We start from the raw sequence: 6,490 nt of genomic DNA, 5'->3' as shown, positions 1-6,490 counted from the left end.
GGTTAGAGTGTTCAGTGGGAAATCCTCATGAATATATTAGTAAAAAAGGCTTGATTTGAATATCCAACACAGGACATTTGGAAATAGCCTCTCTCTTCATGCGAAGAGTTGACTCATTGGAAAAGACTCTGATGCTGGGAGGGATTGGGGGCAGGAGGACAAGGGGACGACCGAGGATGAGATGGCTGGATGGCATCACTGACTCGATGGACGTGAGTCTGAGTGAACTCCGGGAGTCGGTGATGGACAGGGAGGCCTGGCGTGCTGCGATTCATGGGGTCGCAAAGAGTCGGACACGACTGAGCGACTGAGCCGAACTGAACTGAACTGGACAGAATTGATACACCCTGACATATTTTCATCCCTGGAGTCTTCTTTTTTCTAGATTGTAGACTCCTTTCTTTTTAGTTATGACAACATTGTTTTGGATGGGTCACAATGATCTTTGTAGGTTATAGCTAATCACAGTTTTCATTTTCTGCAGGAAATTTAGAAACACCACACACACACACACAAATGTATACCCAGCACATTTCCTAATCATCTCCAAAGGAGATTTCATGAAGCTTTTTATTATGGCAACTGTCAAACATCTGTAAAGCTAGAGGGAATCCCCATATATTCATAACTCAGTTTCAATATTTATCAATATCCTGCTGCCTTTTTTTTTCCCAATGTATCCTACCCTAGCCCGAACACACACCATATTCCCCCAGGGTATTTTAAAGTAATTCTCCAAGCTAAGCTTCAACAGTGCATGAATCAAGAACTTCCATATGGTCAAACTGGATTTAGAAAAGGAACCAGAGATCAAATTGCCAGCATTCATTGGATCATCAAAAAAGGAACAGAATTCCATAAAACATCTACTTCTGCTTCATTGACTACACTAAAGCTTTTGACTGTGTGGATCACAACAAACTGGAAAATTCTTAAAGAGATAGGAATACCTTACCTGCCTCCTGAGAAGCCTGTATGCAGGTCAAGAAGCAACAGTTAGAACCAGACATGGAACAACGTAGTCACAGTAGTAGTGGTGTTAGTCGCTCAGTTGTGTCCGACTCTCTGCAATCCCATGGACCATAGCCTGCCAGGCTCCTCTGTCCATGGGATTCTCCAGGCAAGAATACTGGAGTGGGTTGCCATTTCCTTCTCCAGAGGATCTTCCTGACCCAGGGATTGAACCCAGGTCTCCCGCACTGGAGGCAGATTCTTTACCATTTGAGCTACAGGGAAGACCCTATGGAACAACAGACTGGTTCTAAATTGGGAAAGGAGTATATCAAGGCTGTATATTATCACCCTGCTTATTTAACTCATATGCAGAGTACATCATGAGAAACACTGGGCTGGATGAAGCACAAGCTGGAATCAAGATTGCTGGGAGAAATATCAATAACCTCAGATATGCAGATGACACCATCTTTATGGCAGAAATCAAAGAAGAAATAAAGAGCCTCTTGATGAAAGCTAAAGAAGAGAGTGAAAAAAACTGGCTTAAAACTCAACATTCAGAAAATTAAGATCATGGCAGCCGGTCCCAACACTTTATGGTAAATAGATGGGGAAACAATGGAAACAGTGAGAGACTTTATTTTGGGGGGCTCCAAAATCACTGCAGATGGTGATTGCAGCCATGAAATTAAAAGACGCTTGCTCCTTGGAAGAAAAGCTATGACCAACCTAGACAACATATTAAAAAGCAGAGACATTACTTTGCCAACAAAGGCCTATATAGTCAAAGCTATGGTTTTTCCAGTAGTTTTGCATGGATGTGAGAGTTGGACCATAAAGAAAGAATTGATGCTTTTGAACTGTTGAGTTGGAGAAGATTCTTGAGAGTCCCTTGGATTGCAAGGAGATCAAACCAGTCAATCCTAAAGGAAATCTGTCCTGAATATTCATTGGCAGCACTGATGCTAAAGCTGAAACTCCAATACTTTGGCCACCTGATGCGAAGAGCCAACTCATTGGAAAAGACCCAGATGCTGGGAAAGACTGAAGAAAGGAGGAGAAGGGGACAACAGAGGATGAAATGGTTGTATGGTATCACCGACTCAATAGACATGAGTCTGAGCAAGTTCTGGGAGATGGTGAAGGACAGGGAGGCGTGCTGCAGTCTGGGGTTGCAAATAGTTAGAACTGAGCGACTGAACAATAACTGATCCTTATCTCTAAATTCAGGTGCTTGAAATTTACTCTGTTAACTGAGAACAAATGTCCTCATCTGAAAGTAGAGCAGTGGCTGCCTTGTCCACCACGCCAAGTCCTTGCGATGTTAAAATGAGAGACTGGAGAGGGCTGTGGGTCTGGAAATTGGCTGGGGCAGATTCTCTGGGGGGTAATTTTTGAAACCATATCCCTGGGCCCTACCCCAGACTTATGAATCAGGTGTCTGGGAGTGAGTCTCAGGCAACTGTACATAGCAAAAGCACTCCAGGTTATATAAAATTGTGACTTGTTGGGAAGTCAGAATTTATGCATTGCCACTGGTTAATGTTCGAGCTACTGTCCCTTTCTGTCCTCCAGAGTCTGCTGGGAATGTGGGGGGGTAGAGCCAGGTCAGATGTAACTACAGGGCTGAAGATGAGCCCAACCACAAGGCTCAACCTGGATTTCTGAGGATCAAGGAATGGTCTACCTGGAAGAATAGAAGGCTTGATGTTAAACCTTGCTCTGTGTCCTAGACTTGGGTGAGATTTAAATGGAATGTCAAGGTTTAGAACTGAAGGGTGGTACTAACACAATATTGCGAATCAACTATGCTTTAATTTAAAGAAAAAAAAAAGAATTGAAGGATGGGAGAGAGAAGAAAGGATGGGGCCGAGCTTCCCTGGAGCCTCTTTCACAGGCTTCCAGGTGCTCCTGAGTGGAGGTACCTGTCTGATTTTGAAGACAGGAAGCTAGGAATTATCCAGAACTCCAGAATGCACAGCTCACTTTGTACATGAATGCCCCCTCCCTGGAGATGTGCAACCCCAGGTCGTGATTCCATGGAGTAAAGAAGAATATTAGGCAGCTGAAAGGGTGATGCTAGTGGTAAAGAAACTGCCTGCCAGTGCAGGAGACACAAGAGACGTGGGTTTGATCCCTGAGTTGGGAAGAACCCCTGGAGAAGGAAGTGGCAAACTTCTCCAGTATTCTTGCCTGGGAAATCCCATGGACAGAGGAGCCTGGCAGGCTGCAGTCCATAGGGTCACAAAGAATTGGACATGACTGAAGTGACTTAGCACGAAAGGGTGGTAGGTCAAGACCTGACCCAGCTTTCAGAAGTTGCATCCGTGTGTGTAGGGCCATGCTGGAGGGGGACATGCGTGGCTCTTTTCTATCTTTCCCTCCACCTCCCCTCCACACCTGGACATGCTGAACTCCATCTGAACCCTGTAGTTCTGGAAAGCAGCTACAGTCAAGAAATGCCTTCCCTGTTTTTGTGTCCCCTCCCCACCCCATTTTGAGTTCTGAAAATGACTAATCTTAAAGGAGGTTAGTTACAGAATATTCTGTTAATAGAATATTCCAAGATAAGACTCACTTCCACACTGCCTCGCTGACTTAGATAAGATTCTCTCCAGCCTTCATCGTGACGGCTCCTTGTCTACCTGCCCCTGTAAAGCCCCAGGTCTCCTACTTTTCCTGTGATACATTCCTCACTAGTGAGCCTTCTCCTTTTTGCAACAGTCTGATTTATGGTCCTGTGCATTTTGTCTTTCACACCCTTCTTTTATTCCCTTTTTATTCATTGTAATGAATTTTATAATGAGAGATCTCCTGACATAATCTACAAAAAATCCAGCTGACAGGCTGCTCAACAATGTGAATGTACTTAATGCCTCTGAACCATATACTTAACGATGGTTAAAATGGAAAATCTTATTTTATGTGTATTTTACTACCATTAAAAAAATTCCAGCTGACAGAGAAATACAATGGACATTGTTTATTGAAAACAATTAGAGTCCCTACTATGTGCTGGGTGATGGGTTAAAGAGTCAGGAAGTGGGTGGGGCCTGGGATAGGAAATGAGTAAGATGTGATCCCTGTGGTCCAGGACATCCAGACTTGCTGGGGCAACAAACACATACTCTACTAATTGAGCTCCGTAATTCAGGATGACACACATTGTAATAGACACATGTAGACTGACCTGATGCAGGCTGAGCAGGGCCTTGAATGTTACACTAGGGAGTTTGAATTTTAACTCCTGGTAATTGGAGACATGAATGATTTTAACGCCAGGATATGACACAAATAGATTCATTCAGTTCCTAAGGTTTTATCACCCCGTCATCTGCTTTGTGTAAAGATCAATGGCTGTGACAACTTTAATTTTAAAAAGTTGATTCCGCATAAAACAGGCTCATATTCACGTGTTTGTGTGCTCAATCGCCTCAGTCACATCTGAATCTTTTCGATACCGTAACTATAGCCTTCCCGGCTTCTCTGTCCGTGGGATTATCTTGGCAAGAATACTCAAAAGTGAAGTGAAAGTGAAAGTTGCTCAGTCGTGTCTGACTCTTCACGACCCCATGGACAGAGAAATACAATGGACATTGTTTATTAAAAACAATTAGAGTCCCTACTATGTGCTGGGTGATGGGTTAAAGAGTCAGGAAGTGGGTGGGTGAAATTTCATTTCAGTCCATGAAATTTTCTAGGCCAGAATACTGGAGTGGGCAGCCAGCCGCTCCCTTCTGAAGGGGATTGCAACTCCCTACTCCAGGGGCTGTTCCTAATCCAAGGATTGAATCCAAGTCTCCTGTGGCTCCTGCATTGGATTAGGTGGATTCTTTACCTAGGAAGCCCTCACGGTCACGTATCCCCTATTAAATATATTTATGCTCAAGAGAGAAAGATTTAACTTTGATTAAGTCTATCAGGAAGACAAGCAAATGCTGTGTAAGAAATGTTCTTGCAACACTGAAAGCTCAGAGTGCCTGAGAGAGTCAGGGAAGGCTTTCAGAGGAAGTGGATTAGGGAAAAGAAGAGGGAACAGGGGAACTGGAGCATACAGATGAAGGACGGGGGCTGTGGGTCAGATGGCAGAGGGCTTTGTGTGCGAAGTTGAGGGGCCTGAATCTCTTCCTCACGGGTGATGGTGAACCCTCATTTGTGTGTGTGCTCAGTTGGGTCCAGCTCTTTTCGGCCCCATGAACTGTAGCCTGCCAAGCTCCTCATGTCCATGAAAATTTTCAGGGAAGAATGCTGGAGTGAGTTGCAATTTTCCTCCTCCAGGGGAATTTACCAACCCAGGGATTGAACTTGCATCTCTTGCATCTCCTGCATTGGCAGGCAGATTCTTTATCACTAGCGCCACCTGGGAACCATCATGGGCTCTGTTAATAAGGATGATTCTTGGACTGCAGGGAGATCAAACCAGTCAGCCCTAAAGGAATTCATTGGAAGGACTGATGCTGAAGCTGAAGCTTCAGCACTTTGGCCACCTGATGTGAAGAGCCCACTCACTGAAAATGACCCTGATGCTGGGAAAGATTAAAGACAAAAGGAGAAGAAGGTGGCAGAGGATGAGATGGTGAGATAGCATTGCCGATTCAATAGACATGAGTTTGAGCAAACTCTGGGAGGCAGTGAAGGACAGGGAAGCCTGGCGTGCTGCAGTCCATGGGGTCACAAAGAGTGGGACAAGACTTAGGGACTAAACAGAAGCAGTGCTTACAACTTGCCAGACACTACTCTAATAGTTTTATCAATACAGACTGGCTTAACCCTGACACTCGGGAAAGAGCATGGCTACATGGTTTAGATCACTTGGCCACGTTGATGATGGTGGCCAGAACAGTTGGGACACTTGTTGCTGTTGTTCGGCAGAAAGACAAAGGGAGGGATGGAAAGGCTGTGGTGGCTCTGAGAAATAATTAAGACTAAAATCATCAGTTATTTATTGGTTGGATAATGGAATTGGTGCAGAAGAGAATGGAAGCTGGTATGAATCTCAGTTTTTTGGCTTCAGGGCTGGAGATATGATTATACTAACAGGTAAAGGATTGATTACTCTGTTTCCTTTCTCAGAGGATCTGCTGAAGTCCCCCAGAGTCCCCTACTCGCTCACAGATTATTTAGAAGTGAGATTACTTTCCAAACATTTGGGGATTTCTCAGAAGCTTTCTGTTACAGATTTCTAGTATAATACCGTCACGATAGGAGAATATCCTTCGAGGGCTTTCAATTCTTTTAAATTTGTGGAGGTTTGGAGTTTTTTGGCTCAGATTATCTTGGTAAATGTTTCTTTTTCACAGAAGAGAATGTGTCTTCTTGCCATTGTTGGCTGGTTTTATAAATGTCATCAGGTCAAGATGTTTGATAAGTACTCTTCAAGCCTCTTATAAATTTGATAATTTTCCAGCTCCTTGAGTTGTAAATTTCTCTATTTCTCCTTTCAGTTCTATAGTCTCTTGATTGGTACTTCTGTACAGTCAGGAGTGAGTGAGTGAGTGGCAGTGAGGCTAGAAGGTTTGCGTGGGGACTGGAAGAA

This window comes from Oryx dammah, unplaced genomic scaffold, assembly GCF_014754425.2.
Source record: "Oryx dammah isolate SB20612 unplaced genomic scaffold, SCBI_Odam_1.1 HiC_scaffold_25, whole genome shotgun sequence".
Taxonomy (NCBI): domain Eukaryota; kingdom Metazoa; phylum Chordata; class Mammalia; order Artiodactyla; family Bovidae; genus Oryx; species Oryx dammah.
Note: the sequence above shows the minus strand (reverse complement) of the source record.